This window comes from Delphinapterus leucas, chromosome 19, assembly GCF_059928025.1.
Source record: "Delphinapterus leucas isolate spDelLeu-1000000601 "Yukka" chromosome 19, BTC_Dleu_Yukka2, whole genome shotgun sequence".
Classification (NCBI taxonomy): Eukaryota; Metazoa; Chordata; class Mammalia; order Artiodactyla; family Monodontidae; genus Delphinapterus; species Delphinapterus leucas.
Genome location: NC_143147.1, coordinates 29,071,566 through 29,094,635, shown reverse-complemented (window position 1 = coordinate 29,094,635; position 23,070 = coordinate 29,071,566). Strand labels below are relative to the sequence as shown.

At 76.8% G+C, this 23,070-nt stretch overlaps 22 non-coding genes across 22 annotated transcripts; all 22 read right to left on the bottom strand.

Moving 5' to 3' along the window:
- Nucleotides 1–514: 514 nt before the first annotated feature.
- Nucleotides 515–633, bottom strand: LOC149745745 (5S ribosomal RNA). Its single transcript, XR_016390231.1, has one exon. It is a non-coding gene; the product is annotated as a 5S ribosomal RNA (ribosomal RNA).
- A 933-nt stretch (nucleotides 634–1,566) lies between these two features.
- Nucleotides 1,567–1,685, bottom strand: LOC149745744 (5S ribosomal RNA). Its single transcript, XR_016389118.1, has one exon. It is a non-coding gene; the product is annotated as a 5S ribosomal RNA (ribosomal RNA).
- Nucleotides 1,686–2,618: 933 nt separating this feature from the next.
- LOC149745743 (5S ribosomal RNA) lies at nucleotides 2,619–2,737 on the bottom strand. Its single transcript, XR_016390039.1, has one exon. It is a non-coding gene; the product is annotated as a 5S ribosomal RNA (ribosomal RNA).
- A 934-nt stretch (nucleotides 2,738–3,671) lies between these two features.
- LOC149745742 (5S ribosomal RNA) lies at nucleotides 3,672–3,790 on the bottom strand. Its single transcript, XR_016390133.1, has one exon. It is a non-coding gene; the product is annotated as a 5S ribosomal RNA (ribosomal RNA).
- A 933-nt stretch (nucleotides 3,791–4,723) lies between these two features.
- LOC149745741 (5S ribosomal RNA) lies at nucleotides 4,724–4,842 on the bottom strand. The gene has a single exon (XR_016389847.1). It is a non-coding gene; the product is annotated as a 5S ribosomal RNA (ribosomal RNA).
- Nucleotides 4,843–5,773: 931 nt separating this feature from the next.
- LOC149745740 (5S ribosomal RNA) lies at nucleotides 5,774–5,892 on the bottom strand. The gene has a single exon (XR_016389664.1). It is a non-coding gene; the product is annotated as a 5S ribosomal RNA (ribosomal RNA).
- A 932-nt stretch (nucleotides 5,893–6,824) lies between these two features.
- LOC149745739 (5S ribosomal RNA) lies at nucleotides 6,825–6,943 on the bottom strand. The gene has a single exon (XR_016389748.1). It is a non-coding gene; the product is annotated as a 5S ribosomal RNA (ribosomal RNA).
- Nucleotides 6,944–7,875: 932 nt separating this feature from the next.
- Nucleotides 7,876–7,995, bottom strand: LOC149745738 (5S ribosomal RNA). The gene has a single exon (XR_016390322.1). It is a non-coding gene; the product is annotated as a 5S ribosomal RNA (ribosomal RNA).
- A 933-nt stretch (nucleotides 7,996–8,928) lies between these two features.
- LOC149745737 (5S ribosomal RNA) lies at nucleotides 8,929–9,047 on the bottom strand. Its single transcript, XR_016389970.1, has one exon. It is a non-coding gene; the product is annotated as a 5S ribosomal RNA (ribosomal RNA).
- Nucleotides 9,048–9,982: 935 nt separating this feature from the next.
- Nucleotides 9,983–10,101, bottom strand: LOC149745736 (5S ribosomal RNA). Its single transcript, XR_016389117.1, has one exon. It is a non-coding gene; the product is annotated as a 5S ribosomal RNA (ribosomal RNA).
- A 931-nt stretch (nucleotides 10,102–11,032) lies between these two features.
- On the bottom strand, nucleotides 11,033–11,151 carry LOC149745735 (5S ribosomal RNA). The gene has a single exon (XR_016390154.1). It is a non-coding gene; the product is annotated as a 5S ribosomal RNA (ribosomal RNA).
- Nucleotides 11,152–12,083: 932 nt separating this feature from the next.
- Nucleotides 12,084–12,203, bottom strand: LOC149745734 (5S ribosomal RNA). Its single transcript, XR_016390429.1, has one exon. It is a non-coding gene; the product is annotated as a 5S ribosomal RNA (ribosomal RNA).
- A 933-nt stretch (nucleotides 12,204–13,136) lies between these two features.
- Nucleotides 13,137–13,256, bottom strand: LOC149745733 (5S ribosomal RNA). Its single transcript, XR_016390321.1, has one exon. It is a non-coding gene; the product is annotated as a 5S ribosomal RNA (ribosomal RNA).
- Nucleotides 13,257–13,990: 734 nt separating this feature from the next.
- On the bottom strand, nucleotides 13,991–14,109 carry LOC149745732 (5S ribosomal RNA). Its single transcript, XR_016390092.1, has one exon. It is a non-coding gene; the product is annotated as a 5S ribosomal RNA (ribosomal RNA).
- Nucleotides 14,110–15,042: 933 nt separating this feature from the next.
- Nucleotides 15,043–15,161, bottom strand: LOC149745731 (5S ribosomal RNA). The gene has a single exon (XR_016389706.1). It is a non-coding gene; the product is annotated as a 5S ribosomal RNA (ribosomal RNA).
- Nucleotides 15,162–16,093: 932 nt separating this feature from the next.
- LOC149745730 (5S ribosomal RNA) lies at nucleotides 16,094–16,213 on the bottom strand. The gene has a single exon (XR_016390428.1). It is a non-coding gene; the product is annotated as a 5S ribosomal RNA (ribosomal RNA).
- Nucleotides 16,214–17,146: 933 nt separating this feature from the next.
- Nucleotides 17,147–17,266, bottom strand: LOC149745729 (5S ribosomal RNA). Its single transcript, XR_016390320.1, has one exon. It is a non-coding gene; the product is annotated as a 5S ribosomal RNA (ribosomal RNA).
- A 934-nt stretch (nucleotides 17,267–18,200) lies between these two features.
- Nucleotides 18,201–18,319, bottom strand: LOC149745728 (5S ribosomal RNA). Its single transcript, XR_016390091.1, has one exon. It is a non-coding gene; the product is annotated as a 5S ribosomal RNA (ribosomal RNA).
- A 933-nt stretch (nucleotides 18,320–19,252) lies between these two features.
- On the bottom strand, nucleotides 19,253–19,371 carry LOC149745727 (5S ribosomal RNA). Its single transcript, XR_016389705.1, has one exon. It is a non-coding gene; the product is annotated as a 5S ribosomal RNA (ribosomal RNA).
- A 932-nt stretch (nucleotides 19,372–20,303) lies between these two features.
- Nucleotides 20,304–20,422, bottom strand: LOC149745726 (5S ribosomal RNA). Its single transcript, XR_016390119.1, has one exon. It is a non-coding gene; the product is annotated as a 5S ribosomal RNA (ribosomal RNA).
- A 932-nt stretch (nucleotides 20,423–21,354) lies between these two features.
- On the bottom strand, nucleotides 21,355–21,474 carry LOC149745725 (5S ribosomal RNA). The gene has a single exon (XR_016390406.1). It is a non-coding gene; the product is annotated as a 5S ribosomal RNA (ribosomal RNA).
- A 931-nt stretch (nucleotides 21,475–22,405) lies between these two features.
- LOC149745724 (5S ribosomal RNA) lies at nucleotides 22,406–22,524 on the bottom strand. The gene has a single exon (XR_016390128.1). It is a non-coding gene; the product is annotated as a 5S ribosomal RNA (ribosomal RNA).
- Nucleotides 22,525–23,070: the final 546 nt, after the last annotated feature.

Here is a 23,070-nt window from a genome sequence, read left to right as displayed (position 1 = left end):
CAGCCCCGGCGAGGCCACCCTTGCCCGCACACCACCCGCCGAGCTCAGGAGCCCGCCCCTGGCGGCCGGCAGGCCCGGGGAAGCGGCCCCTGCCCTCGATCCCGCTCCCGCACCCGGCAGCGGCGGCGACACGGCGGGGGGCGGGGCTTTTGCCGGAGGGAGCTGTGGAGGGACACAGCCACCGGCACACAGGTGGCGGCCCCGGGGCGGGGCGCCGGTGGGGGCGGCCAGGTGCAGGTCGACGGGCTCGCTGGCCGAAGGGACGGCAACCGGGCCCGCAGCGGAGCCTGGGTCCGGGCCAGGCACCCCGGGGGCGTCTGGGGTGCGGCTGCCTTCCAGGGCCGCCTTCTGGCCGCCTGGCGGGCCGGGCCGGCGGGGAGCGCCCCCTCCGGCGCGCGTGCCGTGGTGGGAGGGGCCTGAGGAGGCGGGGCCTGCAGCGGGGCCCCGGCGCGGGCGGAGCCGGCGGCCACCGCCCGCGGGCGAGTTAAAGGAGAAGGCGGAGCGGGAGGCAAAAACCCTACAGCACCCGGTATTCCCAGGCGGTCTCCCATCCAAGTACTAACCAGGCCCGACCCTGCTTAGCTTCCGAGATCAGACGAGATCGGGCGCGTTCAGGGTAGTATGGCCGTAGACGGGGGCGGGGACGGCGGGCTGCCTCTTGAGGCCCACTTTCGCTGGCGCTTGCGCCTCACCGCCAGCCTGGCGGTCAGCCCGCCCCGGCAGGACCCCGTCGCCCGCCCAGGCAGGGGGAACGGAGGTCTCAGGTACCGGGCGGTGGCGGAGGCGGAGGGTTTGGCCACCCCCTCCCAGCCGAGGGCGGGCGTGACCCAGCGAACCCTTCGGCGCTTGGCGCCCCGCCAAGATCCCGCCCGTCGCTCACAGGGACGTGGCCCCGGAGGCTTCAGTGCCCGGGGCCCGCGGTCCCTTGGGCATCGCCCCTGCCCGCCCACGCGGCGCTAGGCGCCGCCCAGCCGCAACCCGGGCCGGCCCTCCTGCCCGACAGCAGCTGGCCCGAAGCCACTGGGAGCCACCATCGTGTCGCCACGGCCCCTCAGCCCCGGCGAGGCCACCCTTGCCCGCACACCACCTGCCGGGCTCAGGAGCCCGCCCCTGGCGGCCGGCAGGCCCGGGGAAGCAGCCCCTGCCCTCGATCCCGCTCCCGCACCCGGCCGCGGCGGCGACACGGCGGGGGGCGAGGCTTTTGCCGGAGGGAGCTGTGGAGGGACACACCCACCGGCACACAGGTGGCGGCACCGGGGCGGGGCGCCGGTGGGGGCGGCCAGGTGCAGGTCGAGGGGCTCGCTGGCCGAAGGGACGGCAACCGGGCCCGCGGCGGAGCCTGGGTCCGGGCCAGGCACCCCGGGGGCGTCTGGGGTGCGGCTGCCTTCCAGGGCCGCCTTCTGGCCGCCTGGCGGGCCGGGCCGGCGGGGAGCGCCCCCTCCGGCGCGCGCGCCGTGGTGGGAGGGGCCTGAGGAGGCGGGGCCTGCAGCGGGGCCCCGGCGCGGGCGGAGCCGGCGGCCACCGCCCGCGGGCGAGTTAAAGGAGAAGGCGGAGCAGGAGGCAAAAAGCCTACAGCACCCGGTATTCCCAGGCGGTCTCCCATCCAAGTACTAACCAGGCCCGACCCTGCTTAGCTTCCGAGATCAGACGAGATCGGGCGCGTTCAGGGTGGTATGGCCGTAGACGGGACGGGGACGGCGGGCTGCCTCTTGAGGCCCACTTTCGCTGGCGCTTGCGCCTCACCGCCAGCCTGGCGGTCAGCCCGCCCCGGCAGGACCCCGTCGCCCGCCCAGGCAGGGGGAACGGAGGTCTCGGGTACCGGGCGGTGGCGGAGGCGGAGGGTTTGGCCACCCCCTCCCAGCCGAGGGCGGGCGTGACCCAGCGAACCCTTCGGCGCTTGGCGCCCCGCCCAAGATCCGGCCCGTCGCTCACAGGGACGTGGCCCCGGAGGCTTCAGGGCCCGGGGCCCGCGGTCCCTTGGGCATCGCCCCTGTCCGCCCACGCGGCGCTAGGCGCCGCCCGGCCGCAGCCCGGGCCGGCCCTCCTGCCCGACAGCAGCTGGCCCGAAGCCACTGGGAGCCACCATCGTGTCGCCACGGCCCCTCAGCCCCGGCGAGGCCACCCTTGCCCGCACACCACCCGCCGGGCTCAGTAGCCCGCCCCTGGCGGACGGCAGGCCAGGGGAAGCGGCCCCTGCCCTCGATCCCGCTCCCGCACCCGGCCGCGGCGGCGACACGGCGGGGGGCGGGGCTTTTGCCGGAGGGAGCTGTGGAGGGACACACCCACCGGCACACAGGTGGCGGCCCCGGGGCGGGTCGCCGGTGGTGGCGGCCAGGTGCAGGTCGAGGGGCTCGCTGGCGGAAGGCACGGCAATCGGGCCCGCGGCGGAGCCTGGGTCTGGGCCAGGCACCCCGGGGGCGTCTGGGGTGCGGCTGCCTTCCAGGGCCGCCTTCTGGCCGCCTGGCGGGCCGGGCTGGCGGGGAGCGCCCCCTCCGGCGCGCGCGCCGTGGTGGGAGGGGCCTGAGGAGGCGGGGCCTGCAGCGGGACCCGGGCGCGGGCGGAGCCGGCGGCCACCGCCCGCGGGCGAGTTAAAGGAGAAGGCGGAGCGGGAGGCAAAAACCCTACAGCACCCGGTATTCCCAGGCGGTCTCCCATCCAAGTACTAACCAGGCCCGACCCTGCTTAGCTTCCGAGATCAGACGAGATCGGGCGCGTTCAGGGTGGTATGGCCGTAGACGGGGGCGGGGACGGCGGGCTGCCTCTTGAGGCCCACTTTCGCTGGCGCTTGCGCCTCACCGCCAGCCTGGCGGTCAGCCCGCCCCGGCAGGACCCCGTCGCCCGCCCAGGCAGGGGGAACGGAGGTCTCGGGTACCGGGCGGTGGCGGAGGCGGAGGGTTTGGCCACCCCCTCCCAGCCGAGGGCGGGCGTGACCCAGCGAACCCTTCGGCGCTAGGCGCCCCGCCCAAGATCCGGCCCGTCGCTCACAGGGACGTGGCCCCGGAGGCTTCAGGGCCCGGGGCCCGCGGTCCCTTGGGCATCGCCCCTGCCCGCCCACGCGGCGCTAGGCGCCGCCCAGCCGCAGCCCGGTCCGGCCCTCCTGCCCGACAGCAGCTGGCACGAAGCCACTGGGAGCCACCATCGTGTCGCCACGGCCCCTCAGCCCCGGCGAGGCCACCCTTGCCCGCACACCACCCGCCGAGCTCAGGAGCCCGCCCCTGGCGGCCGGCAGGCCCGGGGAAGCGGCCCCTGCCCTCGATCCCGCACCCGCACCCGGCAGCGGCGGCGACACGGCGGGGGGCGGGGCTTTTGCCGGAGGGAGCTGTGGAGGGACACACCCACCGGCACACAGGTGGCGGCCCCGGGGCGGGGCGCCGGTGGGGGCGGCCAGGTGCAGGTCGACGGGCTCGCTGGCCGAAGGGACGGCAACCGGGCGCGCGGCGGAGCCTGGGTCCGGGCCAGGCACCCCGGGGGCGTCTGGGGTGCGGCTGCCTTCCAGGGCCGCCTTCTTGCCGCCTGGCGGGCCGGGCCGGCGGGGAGCGCCCCCTCCGGCGCGCGTGCCGTGGTGGGAGGGGCCTGAGGAGGCGGGGCCTGCAGCGGGGCCCCGGCGCGGGCGGAGCCGGCGGCCACCGCCCGCGGGCGATTTAAAGGAGAAGGCGGAGCGGGAGGCAAAAAGGCTACAGCACCCGGTATTCCCAGGCGGTCTCCCATCCAAGTACTAACCAGGCCCGACCCTGCTTAGCTTCCGAGATCAGACGAGATCGGGCGCGTTCAGGGTAGTATGGCCGTAGACGGGGGCGGGGACGGCGGGCTGCCTCTTGAGGCCCACTTTCGCTGGCGCTTGCGCCTCACCGCCAGCCTGGCGGTCAGCCCGCCCCGGCAGGACCCCGTCGCCCGCCCAGGCAGGGGGAACGGAGGTCTCGGGTACCGGGCGGTGGCGGAGGCGGAGGGTTTGGCCACCCCCTCCCAGCCGAGGGCGGGCGTGACCCAGCGAACCCTTCGGCGCTTGGCGCCCCGCCAAGATCCCGCCCGTCGCTCACAGGGACGTGGCCCCGGAGGCTTCAGTGCCCGGGGCCCGCGGTCCCTTGGGCATCGCCCCTGCCCGCCCACGCGGCGCTAGGCGCCGCCCAGCCGCAACCCGGGCCGGCCCTCCTGCCCGACAGCAGCTGGCCCGAAGCCACTGGGAGCCACCATCGTGTCGCCACGGCCCCTCAGCCCCGGCGAGGCCACCCTTGCCCGCACACCACCCGCCGAGCTCAGGAGCCCGCCCCTGGCGGCCGGCAGGCCCGGGGAAGCGGCCCCTGCCCTCGATCCCGCTCCCGCACCTGGCAGCGGCGGCGACACGGCGGGGGGCGGGGCTTTTGCCGGAGGGAGCTGTGGAGGGACACAGCCACCGGCACACAGGTGGCGGCCCCGGGGCGGGGCGCCGGTGGGGGCGGCCAGGTGCAGGTCGACGGGCTCGCTGGCCGAAGGGACGGCAACCGGGCCCGCGGCGGAGCCTGGGTCCGGGCCAGGCACCCCGGGGGCGTCTGGGGTGCGGCTGCCTTCCAGGGCCGCCTTCTGGCCGCCTGGCGGGCCGGGCCGGCGGGGAGCGCCCCCTCCGGCGCGCGTGCCGTGGTGGGAGGGGCCTGAGGAGGCGGGGCCTGCAGCGGGGCCCCGGCGCGGGCGGAGCCGGCGGCCACCGCCCGCGGGCGAGTTAAAGGAGAAGGCGGAGCGGGAGGCAAAAAGCCTACAGCACCCGGTATTCCCAGGCGGTCTCCCATCCAAGTACTAACCAGGCCCGACCCTGCTTAGCTTCCGAGATCAGACGAGATCGGGCGCGTTCAGGGTAGTATGGCCGTAGACGGGGGCGGGGACGGCGGGCTGCCTCTTGAGGCCCACTTTCGCTGGCGCTTGCGCCTCACCGCCAGCCTGGCGGTCAGCCCGCCCCGGCAGGACCCCGTCGCCCGCCCAGGCAGGGGGAACGGAGGTCTCGGGTACCGGGCGGTGGCGGAGGCGGAGGGTTTGGCCACCCCCTCCCAGCCGAGGGCGGGCGTGACCCAGCGAACACTTCGGCGCTTGGCGCCCCGCCAAGATCCCGCCCGTCGCTCACAGGGACGTGGCCCCGGAGGCTTCAGGGCCCGGGGCCCGCGGTCCCTTGGGCATCGCCCCTGCCCGCTCACGCGGCGCTAGGCGCCGCCCGGCCGCAGCCCGGGCCGGCCCTCCTGCCCGACAGCAGCTGGCCCGAAGCCACTGGGAGCCACCATCGTGTCGCCACGGCCCCTCAGCCCCGGCGAGGCCACCCTTGCCCGCACACCACCCGCCGAGCTCAGGAGCCCGCCCCTGGGGCCGGCAGGCCCGGGGAAGCGGCCCCTGCTCTCGATCCCGCTCCCGCACCGGGCCGCGGCGGCGACACGGCGGGGGCGGGGATTTTGCCGGAGGGAGCTGTGGAGGGACACACCCACCGGCACACAGGTGGCGGCCCCGGGGCGGGGCGCCGGTGGGGGCGGCCAGGTGCAGGTCGACGGGCTCGCTGGCCGAAGGCACGGCAACCGGGCCCGCGGCGGAGCCTGGGTCCGGGCCAGGCACCCCGGGGGCGTCTGGGGTGCGGCTGCCTTCCAGGGCCGCCTTCTGGCCGCCTGGCGGGCCGGGCCGGCGGGGAGCGCCCCCTCCGGCGCGCGCGCCGTGGTGCGAGGGGCCTGAGGAGGCGGGGCCTGCAGCGGAGCCCCGGCGCGGGCGGAGCCGGCGGCCAGCGCCCGCGGGCGAGTTCAAGGAGAAGGCGGAGCGGGAGGCAAAACGCCTACAGCACCCGGTATTCCCAGGAGGTCTCCCATCCAAGTACTAACCAGGCCCGACCCTGCTTAGCTTCCGAGATCAGACGAGATCGGGCGCGTTCAGGGTGGTATGGCCGTAGACGGGACGGGGACGGCGGGCTGCCTCTTGAGGCCCACTTTCGCTGGCGCTTGCGCCTCACCGCCAGCCTGGCGGTCAGCCCGCCCCGGCAGGACCCCGTCGCCCGCCCAGGCAGGGGGAACGGAGGTCTCGGGTACCGGGCGGTGGCGGAGGCGGAGGGTTTGGCCACCCCCTCCCAGCCGAGGGCGGGCGTGACCCAGCGAACCCTTCGGCGCTTGGCGCCCCGCCCAAGATCCGGCCCGTCGCTCACAGGGACGTGGCCCCGGAGGCTTCAGGGCCCGGGGCCCGCGGTCCCTTGGGCATCGCCCCTGCCCGACCACGCGGCGCTAGGCGCCGCCCGGCCGCATCCCGGGCCGGCCCTCCTGCCCGACAGCAGCTGGCCCGAAGCCACTGGGAGCCACCATCGTGTCGCCACGGCCCCACAGCCCCGGCGAGGCCACCCTTGCCCGCACACCACCCGCCGAGCTCAGGAGCCCGCCCCTGGCGGCCGGCAGGCACGGGGAAGCGGCCCCTGCCCTCGATCCCGCTCCCGCACACGGCCGCGGCGGCGACACGGCGGGGGCTGGGCTTTTGCGAGAGGGAGCTGTGGAGGGACACACCCACCGGCACACAGGTGGCGGCCCCGGGGCGGGGCGCCGGTGGGGGCGGCCAGGTGCAGGTCGACGGGCTCGCTGGCCGAAGGCACGGCAACCGGGCCCGCGGCGGAGCCTGGGTCCGGGCCAGGCACCCCGGGGGCGTCTGGGGTGCGGCTGCCTTCCAGGGCCGCCTTCTGGCCCCCTGGCGGGCCGGGCCGGCGTGGAGCGCCCCCTCCGGCGCGCGCGCCGTGGTGGGAGGGGCCTGAGGAGGCGGGGCCTGCAGCGGGGCCCCGGCGCGGGCGGAGCCGGCGGCCACCGCCCGCGGGCGAGTTAAAGGAGAAGGCGGAGCGGGAGGCAAAAAGCCTACAGCACCCGGTATTCCCAGGCGGTCTCCCATCCAAGTACTAACCAGGCCCGACCCTGCTTAGCTTCCGAGATCAGACGAGATCGGGCGCGTTCAGGGTGGCATGGCCGTAGACGGGACGGGGACGGCGGGCTGCCTCTTGAGGCCCACTTTCGCTGGCGCTTGCGCCTCACCGCCAGCCTGGCGGTCAGCCCGCCCCGGCAGGACCCCGTCGCCCGCCCAGGCAGGGGGAACGGAGGTCTCGGGTACCAGGCGGTGGCGGAGGCGGAGGGTTTGGCCACCCCCTCCCAGCCGAGGGCGGGCGTGACCCAGCGAACCCTTCGGCGCTTGGCGCCCCGCCCAAGATCCGGCCCGTCGCTCACAGGGACGTGGCCCCGGAGGCTTCAGGGCCCGGGGCCCGCGGTCCCTTGGGCATCGCCCCTGCCCGCCCACGCGGCGCTAGGCGCCGCCCAGCCGCAGCCCGGGGCGGCCCTCCTGCCCGACAGCAGCTGGCCCGAAACCACTGGGAGCCACCATCGTGTCGCCACGGCCCCTCAGCCCCGGCGAGGCCACCCTTGCCCGCACACCACCCGCCGAGCTCAGGAGCCCGCCCCTGGCGGCCGGCAGGCCCGGGGAAGAGGCCCCTGCCCTCGATCCCGCTCCCGCACCCGGCCGCGCCGGCGACACGGCGGGGGGCGGGGCTTTTGCCGGAGGGAGCTGTGGAGGGACACACCCACCGGCACACAGGTGGCGGCCCCGGGGCGGGGCGCCGGAGGGGGCGGCCAGGTGCAGGTCGAGGGGCTCGCTGGCCGAAGGGACGGCAACCGGGCCCACGGCGGAGCCTGGGTCCGGGCCAGGCACCCTGGGGGCGTCTGGGGTGCGGCTGCCTTCCAGGGCCGCCTTCTGGCCGCCTGGCGGGCCGGGCCGGCGGGGAGCGCCCCCTCCGGCGCGTGCGCCGTGGTGGGAGGGGCCTGAGGAGGAGGGGCCTGCAGCGGGGCCCCGGCGCGGGCGGAGCCGGCGGCCACCGCCCGCGGGCGAGTAAAGGAGAAGGCGGAGCGGGAGGCAAAAAGCCTACAGCACCCGGTATTCCCAGGCGGTCTCCCATCCAAGTACTAACCAGGCCCGACCCTGCTTAAGCTTCCGAGATCAGACGAGATCGGGCGCGTTCAGGGTGGTATGGCCGTAGACGGGGGCGGGGACGGCGGGCTGCCTCTTGAGGCCCACTTTCGCTGGCGCTTGCGCCTCACCGACAGCCTGGCGGTCAGCCCGCCCCGGCAGGACCCCGTCGCCCGCCCAGGCAGGGGGAACGGAGGTCTCGGGTACCGGGCGGTGGCGGAGGCGGAGGGTTTGGCCACCCCCTCCCAGCCGAGGGCGGGCGTGACCCAGCGAACCCTTCGGCGCTTGGCGCCCCGCCAAGATCCCGCCCGTCGCTCACAGGGACGTGGCCCCGGAGGCTTCAGGGCCCGGGGCCCACGGTCCCTTGGGCATCGCCCCTGCCCGCCCACGCGGCGCTAGGCGCCGCCCGGCCGCAGCCCGGGCCGGCCCTCCTGCCCGACAGCAGCTGGCCCGAAGCCACTGGGAGCCACCATCGTGTCGCCACGGCCCCTCAGCCCCGGCGAGGCCACCCTTGCCCGCACACCACCCGCCGAGATCAGGAGCCCGCCCCTGGCGGCCGGCAGGCCCGGGGAAGCGGCCCCTGCCCTCGATCCCGCTCCCGCACCCGGCAGCGGCGGCGACACGGCGGGGGGCGGGGCTTTTGCCGGAGGGAGCTGTGGAGGGACACACCCACCGGCAAACAGGTGGCGGCCCCGTGGCGGGGCGCCGGTGGGGGCGGCCAGGTGCAGGTCGACGGGCTCGCTGGCCGAAGGGACGGCAACCGGGCCCGCGGCGGAGCCTGGGTCCGGGCCAGGCACCCCGGGGGCGTCTGGGGTGCGGCTGCCTTCCAGGGCCGCCTTCTGGCCGCCTGGCGGGCCGGGCCGGCGGGGAGCGCACCCTCCGGCGCGCGCGCCGTGGTGGGAGGGGCCTGAGGAGGCGGGGCCTGCAGCGGGGCCCCGGCGCGGGCGGAGCCGGCGGCCACCGCCCGCGGGCGAGTTAAAGGAGAAGGCGGAGCGGGAGGCAAAATGCCTACAGCACCCGGTATTCCCAGGCGGTCTCCCATCCAAGTACTAACCAGGCCCGACCCTGCTTAGCTTCCGAGATCAGACGAGATCGGGCGCGTTCAGGGTAGTATGGCCGTAGACGGGGGCGGGGACGGCGGGCTGCCTCTTGAGGCCCACTTTCGCTGGCGCTTGCGCCTCACCGCCAGCCTGGCGGTCAGCCCGCCCCGGCAGGACCCCGTCGCCCGCCCAGGCAGGGGGAACGGAGGTCTCGGGTACCGGGCGGTGGCGGAGGCGGAGGGTTTGGCCACCCCCTCCCAGCCGAGGGCGGGCGTGACCCAGCGAACCCTTCGGCGCTTGGCGCCCCGCCCAAGATCCGGCCCGTCGCTCACAGGGACGTGGCCCCGGAGGCTTCAGGGCCCGGGGCCCGCGGTCCCTTGGGCATCGCCCCTGCCCGCCCACGCGGCGCTAGGCGCCGCCCATCCGCAGCCCGGTCCGGCCCTCCTGCCCGACAGCAGCTGGCCCGAAGCCACTGGGAGCCACCATCGTGTCGCCACGGCCCCTCAGCCCCGGCGAGGCCACCCTTGCCCGCACACCACCCGCCGAGCTCAGGAGCCCGCCCCTGGCGGCCGGCAGGCCCCTGGGAAGCGGCCCCTGCCCTGGATCCCGCTCCCGCACCCGGCCGCGGCGGCGACACGGCGGGGGGCGGGGCTTTTGCCGGAGGGAGCTGTGGAGGGACACACCCACCGGCACAAAGGTGGCGGCCCCGGGGCGGGGCGCCGGTGGGGGCGGCCAGGTGCAGGTCGAGGGGCTCGCTGGCCGAAGGGACGGCAACCGGGCCCGCGGCGGAGCCTGGGTCCGGGCCAGGCACCCCGGGGGCGTCTGGGGTGCGGCTGCCTTCCAGGGCCGCCTTCTGGTCGCCTGGCGGGCCGGGCCGGCGGGGAGCGCCCCCTCCGGCGCGCGCGCCGTGGTGGGAGGGGCCTGAGGAGGCGGGGCCTGCAGCGGGGCCCCGGCGCGGGCGGAGCCGGCGGCCACCGCCCGCGGGCGAGTTAAAGGAGAAGGCGGAGCGGGAGGCAAAAAGCCTACAGCACCCGGTATTCCCAGGCGGTCTCCCATCCAAGTACTAACCAGGCCCGACCCTGCTTAGCTTCCGAGATCAGACGAGATCGGGCGCGTTCAGGGTGGTATGGCCGTAGACGGGGGCGGGGACGGCGGGCTGTCTCTTGAGGCCCACTTTCGCTGGCGCTTGCGCCTCACCGCCAGCCTGGCGGTCAGCCCGCCCCGGCAGGACCCCGTCGCCCGCCCAGGCAGGGGGAACGGAGGTCTCGGGTACCGGGCGGTGGCGGAGGCGGAGGGTTTGGCCACCCCCTCCCAGCCGAGGGCGGCGTGACCCAGCGAACCCTTCGGCGCTTGGCGCCCCGCCAAGATCCCGCCCGTCGCTCACAGGGACGTGGCCCCGGAGGCTTCAGTGCCCGGGGCCCGCGGTCCCTTGGGCATCGCCCCTGCCCGCCCACGCGGCGCTAGGCGCCGCCCAGCCGCAGCCCGGGCCGGCCCTCCTGCCCGACAGCAGCTGGCCCGAAGCCACTGGGAGCCACCATCGTATCGCAACGGCCCCTCAGCCCCGGCGAGGCCACCCTTGCCCGCACACCACCCGCCGAGCTCAGGAGCCCGCCCCTGGCGGCCGGCAGGCCCGGGGAACCGGCCCCTGCCCTCGATCCCGCTCCCGCACCCGGCAGCGGCGGCGACACGGCGGGGGCGGGGCTTTAGCCGGAGGGAGCTGTGGAGGGACACACCCACCGGCACACAGGTGGCGGCCCCGGGGCGGGGCGCCGGTGGGGGCGGCCAGGTGCAGGTCGAGGGGCTCGCTGGCCGAAGGGACGGCAACCGGGCCCGCGGCGGAGCCTGGGTCCGGGCCAGGCACCCCGGGGGCGTCTGGGGTGCGGCTGCCTTCCAGGGCCGCCTTCTGGCCGCCTGGCGGGCCGGGCCGGCGGGGAGCGCCCCCTCCGGCGCGCGCGCCGTGGTGGGAGGGGCCTGAGGAGGCGGGGCCTGCAGCGGGGCCCCGGCGCGGGAGGAGCCGGCGGCCACCGCCCGCGGGCGAGTTAAAGGAGAAGGCGGAGCGGGAGGCAAAAACCCTACAGCACCCGGTATTCCCAGGCGGTTTCCCATCCAAGTACTAACCAGGCCCGACCCTGCTTAGCTTCCGAGATCAGACGAGATCGGGCGCGTTCAGGGTGGTATGGCCGTAGACGGGACGGGGACGGCGGGCTGCCTCTTGAGGCCCACTTTCCCTGGCGCTTGCGCCTCACCGCCAGCCTGGCGGTCAGCCCGCCCCGGCAGGACCCCGTCGCCCGCCCAGGCAGGGGGAACGGAGGTCTCGGGTACCGGGCGGTGGCGGAGGCGGAGGGTTTGGCCACCCCCTCCCAGCCGAGGGCGGGCGTGACCCAGCGAACCCTTCGGCGCTTGGCGCCCCGCCCAAGATCCGGCCCGTCGCTCACAGGGACGTGGCCCCGGAGGCTTCAGGGCCCGGGGCCCGCGGTCCCTTGGGCATCGCCCCTGCCCGCCCATGCGGCGCTAGGCGCCGCCCAGCCGCAGCCCGGGCCGGCCCTCCTGCCCGACAGCAGCTGGCCCGAAGCCACTGGGAGCCACCATCGTGTCGCCACGGCCCCTCAGCCCCGACGAGGCCACCCTTGCCCGCACACCACCCGCCGAGCTCAGGAGCCCGCCCCTGGCGGCCGGCAGGCCCGGGGAAGCGGCCCCTGCCCTCGATCCCGCTCCCGCACCCGGCCGCGGCGGCGACACGGCAGGGGGCGGGGCTTTTGCCGGAGGGAGCTGTGGAGGGACACACCCACCGGCACACAGGTGGCGGCCCCGGGGCGGGGCGCCGGTGGGGGCGGCCAGGTGCAGGTCGAGGGGCTCGCTGGCCGAAGGGACGGCAACCGGGCCCGCGGCGGAGCCTGGGTCCGGGCCAGGCACCCCGGGGGCGTCTGGGGTGCGGCTGCCTTCCAGGGCCGCCTTCTGGCCGCCTGGCCGCCCGGGCCGGCGGGGAGCGCCCCCTCCGGCGCTCGCGCCGTGGTGGGAGGGGCCTGAGGAGGAGGGGCCTGCAGCGGGGCCCCGGCGCGGGCGGAGCCGGCGGCCACCGCCCGCGGGAGAGTAAAGGAGAAGGCGGAGCGGGAGGCAAAAAGCCTACAGCACCCGGTATTCCCAGGCGTTCTCCCATCCAAGTACTAACCAGGCCCGACCCTGCTTAAGCTTCCGAGATCAGACGAGATCGGGCGCGTTCAGGGTGGTATGGCCGTAGACGGGGGCGGGGACGGCGGGCTGCTTCTTGAGGCCCACTTTCGCTGGCGCTTGCGCCTCACCGCCAGCCTGGCGGTCAGCCCGCCCCGGCTGGACCCCGTCGCCCGCCCAGGCAGGGGGAACGGAGGTCTCGGGTACTGGGCGGTGGCGGAGGCGGAGGGTTTGGCCACCCCCTCCCAGCCGAGGGCGGGCGTGACCCAGCGAACCCTTCGGCGCTTGGCGCCCCGCCCAAGATCCGGCCCGTCGCTCACAGGGACGTGGCCCCGGAGGCTTCAGGGCCCGGGGCCCGCGGTCCCTTGGGCATCGCCCCTGCCCGCCCACGCGGCGCTAGGCGCCGCCCAGCCGCAGCCCGGGCCGTCCCTCCTGCCCGACAGCAGCTGGCCCGAAGCCACTGGGAGCCACCATCGTGTCGCCACGGCCCCTCAGCCCCGGCGAGGCCACCCTTGCCCGCACACCACCCGCCCAGCTCAGGAGCCCGCCCCTGGCGGCCGGCAGGCCCGGGGAAGCGGCCCCTGCCCTCGATCCCGCTCCCGCACCCGGCCGTGGCGGCGACACGGCGGGGGGCGGGGCTTTTGCCGGAGGGAGCTGTGGAGGGACACACCCACCGGCACACAGGTGGCGGCCCCGGGGCGGGGCGCCGGTGGGGGCGGCCAGGTGCAGGTCGAGGAGCTCGCTGGCCGAAGGGACGGCAACCGGGCCCGCGGCGGAGCCTGGGTCCGGGCCAGGCACCCTGGGGGCGTCTGGGGTGCGGCTGCCTTCCAGGGCCGCCTTCTGGCCGCCTGGCGGGCCGGGCCGGCGGGGAGCGCCTCCTCCGGCGCTCGCGCCGTGGTGGGAGGGGCCTGAGGAGGAGGGGCCTGCAGCGGGGCCCCGGCGCGGGCGGAGCCGGCGGCCACCACTCGCGGGCGAGTAAAGGAGAAGGCGGAGCGGGAGGCAAAAAGCCTACAGCACCCGGTATTCCCAGGCGGTCTCCCATCCAAGTACTAACCAGGCCCGACCCTGCTTAAGCTTCCGAGATCAGACGAGATCGGGCGCGTTCAGGGTGGTATGGCCGTAGACGGGGGCGGGGACGGCGGGCTGCCTCTTGAGGCCCACTTTCGCTGGCGCTTGCGCCTCACCGCCAGCCTGGCGGTCAGCCCGCCCCGGCAGGACCCCGTCGCCCGCCCAGGCAGGGGGAACGGAGGTCTCGGGTACCGGGCGGTGGCGGAGGCGGAGGGTTTGGCCACCCCCTCCCAGCTGAGGGCGGGCGTGACCCAGCGAACCCTTCGGCGCCTGGCGCCCCGCCCAAGATCCCGCCCGTCGCTCACAGGGACATGGCCCCGGAGGCTTCAGGGCCCGGGGCACGCGGTCCCTTGGGCATCGCCCCTGCCCGCCCACGCGGCGCTAGGAGCCGCCCAGCCGCAGCCCGGGCCGGCCCTCCTGCCCGACAGCAGCTTGCCCGAAGCCACTGGGAGCAACCATCGTGTCGCCACGGCCCCTCAGCCCCGGCGAGGCCACCCTTGCCCGCACACCACCCGCCGGGCTCAGTAGCCCGCCCCTGGCGGCCGGCAGGCCCGGGGAAGCGGCCCCGGCCCTCGATCCCGCTCCCGCACCCGGCCGCGGCGGCGACACGGCGGGGGGCGGGGCTTTTGCCGGAGGGAGCTGTGGAGGGACACACCCACCGGCACACAGGTGGCGGCCCCGGGGCGGGGCGCCGGTGGGGGCGGCCAGGTGCAGGTCGAGGGGCTCGCTGGCCGAAGGCACGGCAACCGCCCGCGGGCGAGTTAAAGGAGAAGGCGGAGCGGGAGGCAAAAAGCCTACAGCACCCGGTATTCCCAGGCGGTCTCCCATCCAAGTACTAACCAGGCCCGACCCTGCTTAGCTTCCGAGATCAGACGAGATCGGGCGCGTTCAGGGTGGTATGGCCGTACACGGGGGCGGGGACGGCGGGCTGCCTCTTGAGGCCCACTTTCGCTGGCGCTTGCGCCTCACCGCCAGCCTGGCGGTCAGCCCGCCCCGGCAGGACCCCGTCGCCCGCCCAGGCAGGGGGAACGGAGGTCTCGGGTACCGGGCGGTGGCGGAGGCGGAGGGTTTGGCCACCCCCTCCCAGCCGAGGGCGGGCGTGACCCAGCGAACACTTCGGCGCTTGGCGCCCCGCCAAGATCCCGCCCGTCGCTCACAGGGACGTGGCCCCGGAGGCTTCAGGGCCCGGGGCCCGCGGTCCCTTGGGCATCGCCCCTGCCCGCCCACGCGGCGCTAGGCGCCGCCCGGCCGCAGCCCGGGCCGGCCCTCCTGCCCGACAGCAGCTGGCCCGAAGCCACTGGGAGCCACCATCGTGTCGCCACGGCCCCTCAGCCCCGGCGAGGCCACCCTTGCCCGCACACCACCCGCCGAGCTCAGGAACCCGCCCCTGGCGGCCGGCAGGCCCGGGGAAGCGGCCCCTGCCCTGGATCCCGCTCCCGCACCCGGCCGCGGCGGCGACACGGCGGGGGGCGGGGCTTTTGCCGGAGGGAGCTGTGGAGGGACACACCCACCGGCACACAGGTGGCGGCCCCGGGGCGGGGCGCCGGTGGGGGCGGCCAGGTGCAGGTCGAGGGGCTCGCTGGCCGAAGGGACGGCAACCGGGCCCGCGGCGGAGCCTGGGTCCGGGCCAGGCACCCCGGGGGCGTCTGGGGTGCGGCTGCCTTCCAGGGCCGCCTTCTGGCCGCCTGGCGGGCCGGGCCGGCGGGGAGCGCCCCTTCTGGCGCGCGCGCCGTGGTGCGAGGGCCCTGAGGAGGCGGGGCCTGCAGCGGAGCCCCGGCGCGGGCGGAGCCGGCGGCCAGCGCCCGCGGGCGAGTTCAAGGAGAAGGCGGAGCGGGAGGCAAAAAGCCTACAGCACCCGGTATTCACAGGCGGTCTCCCATCCAAGTACTAACCAGGCCCGACCCTGCTTAGCTTCCGAGATCAGACGAGATCGGGCGCGTTCAGGGTGGTATGGCCGTAGACGGGACGGGGACGGCGGGCTGCCTCTTGAGGCCCACTTTCCCTGGCGCTTGCGCCTCACCGCCAGCCTGGCGGTCAGCCCGCCCCGGCAGGACCCCGTCGCCCGCCCAGGCAGGGGGAACGGAGGTCTCGGGTACCGGGCGGTGGCGGAGGCGGAGGGTTTGGCCACCCCCTCCCAGCCGAGGGCGGGCGTGACCCAGCGAACCCTTCGGCGCTTGGCGCCCCGCCCAAGATCCGGCCCGTCGCTCACAGGGACGTGGCCCCGGAGGCTTCAGGGCCCGGGGCCCGCGGTCCCTTGGGCATCGCCCCTGCCCGCCCATGCGGCGCTAGGCGCCGCCCAGCCGCAGCCCGGGCCGGCCCTCCTGCCCGACAGCAGCTGGCCCGAAGCCACTGGGAGCCACCATCGTGTCGCCACGGCCCCTCAGCCCCGACGAGGCCACCCTTGCCCGCACACCACCCGCCGAGCTCAGGAGCCCGCCCCTGGCGGCCGGCAGGCCCGGGGAAGCGGCCCCTGCCCTCGATCCCGCTCCCGCACCCGGCCGCGGCGGCGACACGGCAGGGGGCGGGGCTTTTGCCGGAGGGAGCTGTGGAGGGACACACCCACCGGCACACAGGTGGCGGCCCCGGGGCGGGGCGCCGGTGGGGGCGGCCAGGTGCAGGTCGAGGGGCTCGCTGGCCGAAGGGACGGCAACCGGGCCCGCGGCGGAGCCTGGGTCCGGGCCAGGCACCCCGGGGGCGTCTGGGGTGCGGCTGCCTTCCAGGGCCGCCTTCTGGCCGCCTGGCCGCCCGGGCCGGCGGGGAGCGCCCCCTCCGGCGCTCGCGCCGTGGTGGGAGGGGCCTGAGGAGGAGGGGCCTGCAGCGGGGCCCCGGCGCGGGCGGAGCCGGCGGCCACCGCCCGCGGGAGAGTAAAGGAGAAGGCGGAGCGGGAGGCAAAAAGCCTACAGCACCCGGTATTCCCAGGCGTTCTCCCATCCAAGTACTAACCAGGCCCGACCCTGCTTAAGCTTCCGAGATCAGACGAGATCGGGCGCGTTCAGGGTGGTATGGCCGTAGACGGGGGCGGGGACGGCGGGCTGCTTCTTGAGGCCCACTTTCGCTGGCGCTTGCGCCTCACCGCCAGCCTGGCGGTCAGCCCGCCCCGGCTGGACCCCGTCGCCCGCCCAGGCAGGGGGAACGGAGGTCTCGGGTACTGGGCGGTGGCGGAGGCGGAGGGTTTGGCCACCCCCTCCCAGCCGAGGGCGGGCGTGACCCAGCGAACCCTTCGGCGCTTGGCGCCCCGCCCAAGATCCGGCCCGTCGCTCACAGGGACGTGGCCCCGGAGGCTTCAGGGCCCGGGGCCCGCGGTCCCTTGGGCATCGCCCCTGCCCGCCCACGCGGCGCTAGGCGCCGCCCAGCCGCAGCCCGGGCCGTCCCTCCTGCCCGACAGCAGCTGGCCCGAAGCCACTGGGAGCCACCATCGTGTCGCCACGGCCCCTCAGCCCCGGCGAGGCCACCCTTGCCCGCACACCACCCGCCCAGCTCAGGAGCCCGCCCCTGGCGGCCGGCAGGCCCGGGGAAGCGGCCCCTGCCCTCGATCCCGCTCCCGCACCCGGCCGTGGCGGCGACACGGCGGGGGGCGGGGCTTTTGCCGGAGGGAGCTGTGGAGGGACACACCCACCGGCACACAGGTGGCGGCCCCGGGGCGGGGCGCCGGTGGGGGCGGCCAGGTGCAGGTCGAGGAGCTCGCTGGCCGAAGGGACGGCAACCGGGCCCGCGGCGGAGCCTGGGTCCGGGCCAGGCACCCTGGGGGCGTCTGGGGTGCGGCTGCCTTCCAGGGCCGCCTTCTGGCCGCCTGGCGGGCCGGGCCGGCGGGGAGCGCCTCCTCCGGCGCTCGCGCCGTGGTGGGAGGGGCCTGAGGAGGAGGGGCCTGCAGCGGGGCCCCGGCGCGGGCGGAGCCGGCGGCCACCACTCGCGGGCGAGTAAAGGAGAAGGCGGAGCGGGAGGCAAAAAGCCTACAGCACCCGGTATTCCCAGGCGGTCTCCCATCCAAGTACTAACCAGGCCCGACCCTGCTTAAGCTTCCGAGATCAGACGAGATCGGGCGCGTTCAGGGTGGTATGGCCGTAGACGGGGGCGGGGACGGCGGGCTGCCTCTTGAGGCCCACTTTCGCTGGCGCTTGCGCCTCACCGCCAGCCTGGCGGTCAGCCCGCCCCGGCAGGACCCCGTCGCCCGCCCAGGCAGGGGGAACGGAGGTCTCGGGTACCGGGCGGTGGCGGAGGCGGAGGGTTTGGCCACCCCCTCCCAGCTGAGGGCGGGCGTGACCCAGCGAACCCTTCGGCGCCTGGCGCCCCGCCCAAGATCCCGCCCGTCGCTCACAGGGACATGGCCCCGGAGGCTTCAGGGCCCGGGGCACGCGGTCCCTTGGGCATCGCCCCTGCCCGCCCACGCGGCGCTAGGAGCCGCCCAGCCGCAGCCCGGGCCGGCCCTCCTGCCCGACAGCAGCTTGCCCGAAGCCACTGGGAGCAACCATCGTGTCGCCACGGCCCCTCAGCCCCGGCGAGGCCACCCTTGCCCGCACACCACCCGCCGGGCTCAGTAGCCCGCCCCTGGCGGCCGGCAGGCCCGGGGAAGCGGCCCCGGCCCTCGATCCCGCTCCCGCACCCGGCCGCGGCGGCGACACGGCGGGGGGCGGGGCTTTTGCCGGAGGGAGCTGTGGAGGGACACACCCACCGGCACACAGGTGGCGGCCCCGGGGCGGGGCGCCGGTGGGGGCGGCCAGGTGCAGGTCGAGGGGCTCGCTGGCCGAAGGCACGGCAACCGGGCCCGCGGCGGAGCCTGGGTCCGGGCCAGGCACCCCGGGGGCGTCTGGGGTGCGGCTGCCTTCCAGGGCCGCCTTCTGGCCGCCTGGCGGGCCGGGACGGCGGGGAGCGCCCCCTCCGGCGCGCGCGCCGTGGTGGGAGGGGCCTGAGGAGGCGGGGCTTGCAGCGGGGCCCCGGCGCGGGCGGAGCCGGCGGCCACCGCCCGCGGGCGAGTTAAAGGAGAAGGCGGAGCGGGAGGCAAAAAGCCTACAGCACCCGGTATTCCCAGGCGGTCTCCCATCCAAGTACTAACCAGGCCCGACCCTGCTTAGCTTCCGAGATCAGACGAGATCGGGCGCGTTCAGGGTGGTATGGCCGTACACGGGGGCGGGGACGGCGGGCTGCCTCTTGAGGCCCACTTTCGCTGGCGCTTGCGCCTCACCGCCAGCCTGGCGGTCAGCCCGCCCCGGCAGGACCCCGTCGCCCGCCCAGGCAGGGGGAACGGAGGTCTCGGGTACCGGGCGGTGGCGGAGGCGGAGGGTTTGGCCACCCCCTCCCAGCCGAGGGCGGGCGTGACCCAGCGAACACTTCGGCGCTTGGCGCCCCGCCAAGATCCCGCCCGTCGCTCACAGGGACGTGGCCCCGGAGGCTTCAGGGCCCGGGGCCCGCGGTCCCTTGGGCATCGCCCCTGCCCGCCCACGCGGCGCTAGGCGCCGCCCGGCCGCAGCCCGGGCCGGCCCTCCTGCCCGACAGCAGCTGGCCCGAAGCCACTGGGAGCCACCATCGTGTCGCCACGGCCCCTCAGCCCCGGCGAGGCCACCCTTGCCCGCACACCACCCGCCGAGCTCAGGAACCCGCCCCTGGCGGCCGGCAGGCCCGGGGAAGCGGCCCCTGCCCTGGATCCCGCTCCCGCACCCGGCCGCGGCGGCGACACGGCGGGGGGCGGGGCTTTTGCCGGAGGGAGCTGTGGAGGGACACACCCACCGGCACACAGGTGGCGGCCCCGGGGCGGGGCGCCGGTGGGGGCGGCCAGGTGCAGGTCGAGGGGCTCGCTGGCCGAAGGGACGGCAACCGGGCCCGCGGCGGAGCCTGGGTCCGGGCCAGGCACCCCGGGGGCGTCTGGGGTGCGGCTGCCTTCCAGGGCCGCCTTCTGGCCGCCTGGCGGGCCGGGCCGGCGGGGAGCGCCCCTTCTGGCGCGCGCGCCGTGGTGCGAGGGCCCTGAGGAGGCGGGGCCTGCAGCGGAGCCCCGGCGCGGGCGGAGCCGGCGGCCAGCGCCCGCGGGCGAGTTCAAGGAGAAGGCGGAGCGGGAGGCAAAAAGCCTACAGCACCCGGTATTCACAGGCGGTCTCCCATCCAAGTACTAACCAGGCCCGACCCTGCTTAGCTTCCGAGATCAGACGAGATCGGGCGCGTTCAGGGTGGTATGGCCGTAGACGGGACGGGGACGGCGGGCTGCCTCTTGAGGCCCACTTTCGCTGGCGCTTGCGCCTCACCGCCAGCCTGGCGGTCAGCCCGCCCCGGCAGGACCCCGTCGCCCGCCCAGGCAGGGGGAACGGAGGTCCCGGGTACCGGGCGGTGGCAGAGGCGGAGGGTTTGGCCACCCCCTCCCAGCCGAGGGCGGGCGTGACCCAGCGAACCCTTCGGCGCTTGGCGCCCCGCCCAAGATCCGGCCCGTCGCTCACAGGGACGTGGCCCCGGAGGCTTCAGGGCCCGGGGCCCGCGGTCCCTTGGGCATCGCCCCTGCCCGACCACGCGGCGCTAGGCGCCGCCCGGCCGCATCCCGGGCCGGCCCTCCTGCCCGACAGCAGCTGGCCCGAAGCCACTGGGAGCCACCATCGTGTCGCCACGGCCCCACAGCCCCGGCGAGGCCACCCTTGCCCGCACACCACCCGCCGAGCTCAGGAGCCCGCCCCTGGCGGCCGGCAGGCCCGGGGAAGCGGCCCCTGCCCTCGATCCCGCTCCCGCACCCGGCCGCGGCGGCGACACGGCGGGGGCGGGGCTTTTGCCGGAGGGAGCTGTGGAGGGACACACCCACCGGCACACAGGTGGCGGCCCCGGGGCGGGGCGCCGGAGGGGGCGGCCAGGTGCAGGTCGACGGGCTCGCTGGCCGAAGGCACGGCACCCGGGCCCGCGGCGGAGCCTGGGTCCGGGCCAGGCACCCCGGGGGCGTCTGGGGTGCGGCTGCCTTCCAGGGCCGCCTTCTGGCCCCCTGGCGGGCCAGGCCGGCGGGGAGCGCCCCCTCCGGCGCGCGCGCCGTGGTGGGAGGGGCCTGAGGAGGCGGGGCCTGCAGCGGGGCCCCGGCGCGGGCGGAGCCGGCGGCCACCGCCCGCGGGCGAGTTAAAGGAGAAGGCGGAGCGGGAGGCAAAAAGCCTACAGCACCCCGTATTCCCAGGCGGTCTCCCATCCAAGTACTAACCAGGCCCGACCCTGCTTAGCTTCCGAGATCAGACGAGATCGGGCGCGTTCAGGGTGGTATGGCCGTAGACGGGACGGGGACGGCGGGCTGCCTCTTGAGGCCCACTTTCGCTGGCGCTTGCGCCTCACCGCCAGCCTGGCGGTCAGCCCGCCCCGGCAGGACCCCGTCGCCCGCCCAGGCAGGGGGAACGGAGGTCTCGGGTACCGGGCGGTGGCGGAGGCGGAGGATTTGGCCACCCACTCCCAGCCGAGGGCGGGCGTGACCCAGCGAACCCTTCGGCGCTTGGCGCCCCGCCCAAGATCCGGCCCGTCGCTCACAGGGACGTGGCCCCGTAGGCTTCAGGGGCCGGGGCCCGCGGTCCCTTGGGCATCGCCCCTGACCGCCCACGCGGCGCTAGGCGCCGCCCGGCCGCAGCCCGGGCCGGCCCTCCTGCCCGACAGCAGCTGGCCCGAAGCCACTGGGAGCCACCATCGTGTCGCCACGGCCCCTCAGCCCCGGCGAGGCCACCCTTGCCCGCACACCACCCGCCGAGCTCAGGAGCCCGCCCCTGGCGGCCGGCAGGCCCGGGGAAGCGGCCCCTGCCCTCGATCCCGCTCCCGCACCCGGCCGCGGCGGCGACACGGCGGGGGCGGGGCTTTTGCCGGAGGGAGCTGTGGAGGGACACACCCACCGGCACACAGGTGGCGGCCCCGGGGCGGGGCGCCGGTGGGGGCGGCCAGGTGCAGGTCGAGGGGCTCGCTGGCCGAAGGGACGGCAACCGGGCCCGCGGCGGAGCCTGGGTCCGGGCCAGGCACCCCGGGGGCGTCTGGGGTGCGGCTGCCTTCCAGGGCCGCCTTCTGGCCGCCTGGCGGGCCGGGCCGGCGGGGAGCGCCCCCTCCGGCGCGCGCGCCGTGGTGGGAGGGGCCTGAGGAGGCGGGGCCTGCAGCGGGGCCCCGGCGCGGGCGGAGCCGGCGGCCACCACCCGCGGGCGAGTTAAAGGAGAAGGCGGAGCGGGAGGCAAAATGCCTACAGCACCCGGTATTCCCAGGCGGTCTCCCATCCAAGTACTAACCAGACCCGACCCTGCTTAAGCTTCCGAGATCAGACGAGATCGGGCGCGTTCAGGGTGGTATGGCCGTAGACGGGACGGGGACGGCGGGCTGCCTCTTGAGGCCCACTTTCGCTGGCGCTTGCGCCTCACCGCCAGCCTGGCGGTCAGCCCGCCCCGGCAGGACCCCGTCGCCCGCCCAGGCAGGGGGAACGGAGGTCTCGGGTACCGGGCGGTGGCGGAGGCGGAGGGTTTGGCCACCCCCTCCCAGCCGAGGGCAGGCGTGACCCAGCGAACCCTTCGGCGCTTGGCGCCCCGCCCTAGATCCGGCCCGTCGCTCACAGGGACGTGGCCCCGGAGGCTTCAGGGCCCGGGGCCCGCGGTGCCTTGGGCATCGCCCCTGCCCGCCCACGCGGCGCTAGGCGCCGCCCAGCCGCAGCCCGGGCCGGCCCTCCTGCCCGACAGCAGCTGGCCCGAAGCCACTGGGAGCCACCATCGTGTCGCCACGGCCCCTCAGCCCCGGCGAGGCCACCCTTGCCCGCACACCACCCGCCGAGCTCAGGAGCCCGCCCCTGGCGGCCGGCAGGCCCGGGGAAGCGGCCCCTGCCCTCGATCCCGCTCCCGCACCCGGCCGCGGCGGCGACACGGCGGGGGCGGGGCTTTTGCCGGAGGGAGCTGTGAGGGACACACCCACCGGCACACAGGTGGCGGCCCCGGGGCGGGGCGCCGGTGGGGGCGGCCAGGTGCAGGTCGAGGGGCTCACTGGCCGAAGGGACGGCAACCGGGCCCGCGGCGGAGCCTGGGTCCGGGCCAGGCACCCCGGGGGCGTCTGGGGTGCGGCTGCCTTCCAGGGCCGCCTTCTGGTCGCCTGGCGGGCCGGGCCGGCGGGGAGCGCCCCCTCCGGCGCGCGCGCCGTGGTGGGAGGGGCCTGAGGAGGCGGGGCCTGCAGCGGGGCCCCGGCGCGGGCGGAGCCGGCGGCCACCGCCCGCGGGCGAGTTAAAGGAGAAGGCGGAGCGGGAGGCAAAAAGCCTACAGCACCCGGTATTCCCAGGCGGTCTCCCATCCAAGTACTAACCAGGCCCGACCCTGCTTAGCTTCCGAGATCAGACGAGATCGGGCGCGTCCAGGGTGGTATGGCCGTAGACGGGGGCGGGGACGGCGGGCTGCCTCTTGAGGCCCACTTTCGCTGGCGCTTGCGCCTCACCGCCAGCCTGGCGGTCAGCCCGCCCCGGCAGGACCCCGTCGCCCGCCCAGGCAGGGGGAACGGAGGTCTCGGGTACCGGGCGGTGGCGGAGGCGGAGGGTTTGGCCACCCCCTCCCAGCCGAGGGCGGGCGTGACCCAGCGAACCCTTCGGCGCTTGGCGCCCCGCCCAAGATCCGGCCCGTCGCTCACAGGGACGTGGCCCCGGAGGCTTCAGGGCCCGGGGCCCGCGGTGCCTTGGGCATCGCCCCTGCCCGCCCACGCGGCGCTAGGCGCCGCCCAGCCGCAGCCCGGGCCGGCCCTCCTGCCCGACAGCAGCTGGCCCGAAGCCACTGGGAGCCACCATCGTGTCGCCACGGCCCCTCAGCCCCGGCGAGGCCACCCTTGCCCGCACACCACCCGCCGAGCTCAGGAGCCCGCCCCTGGCGGCCGGCAGGCCCGGGGAAGCGGCCCCTGCCCTCGATCCCGCTCCCGCACCCGGCCGCGGCGG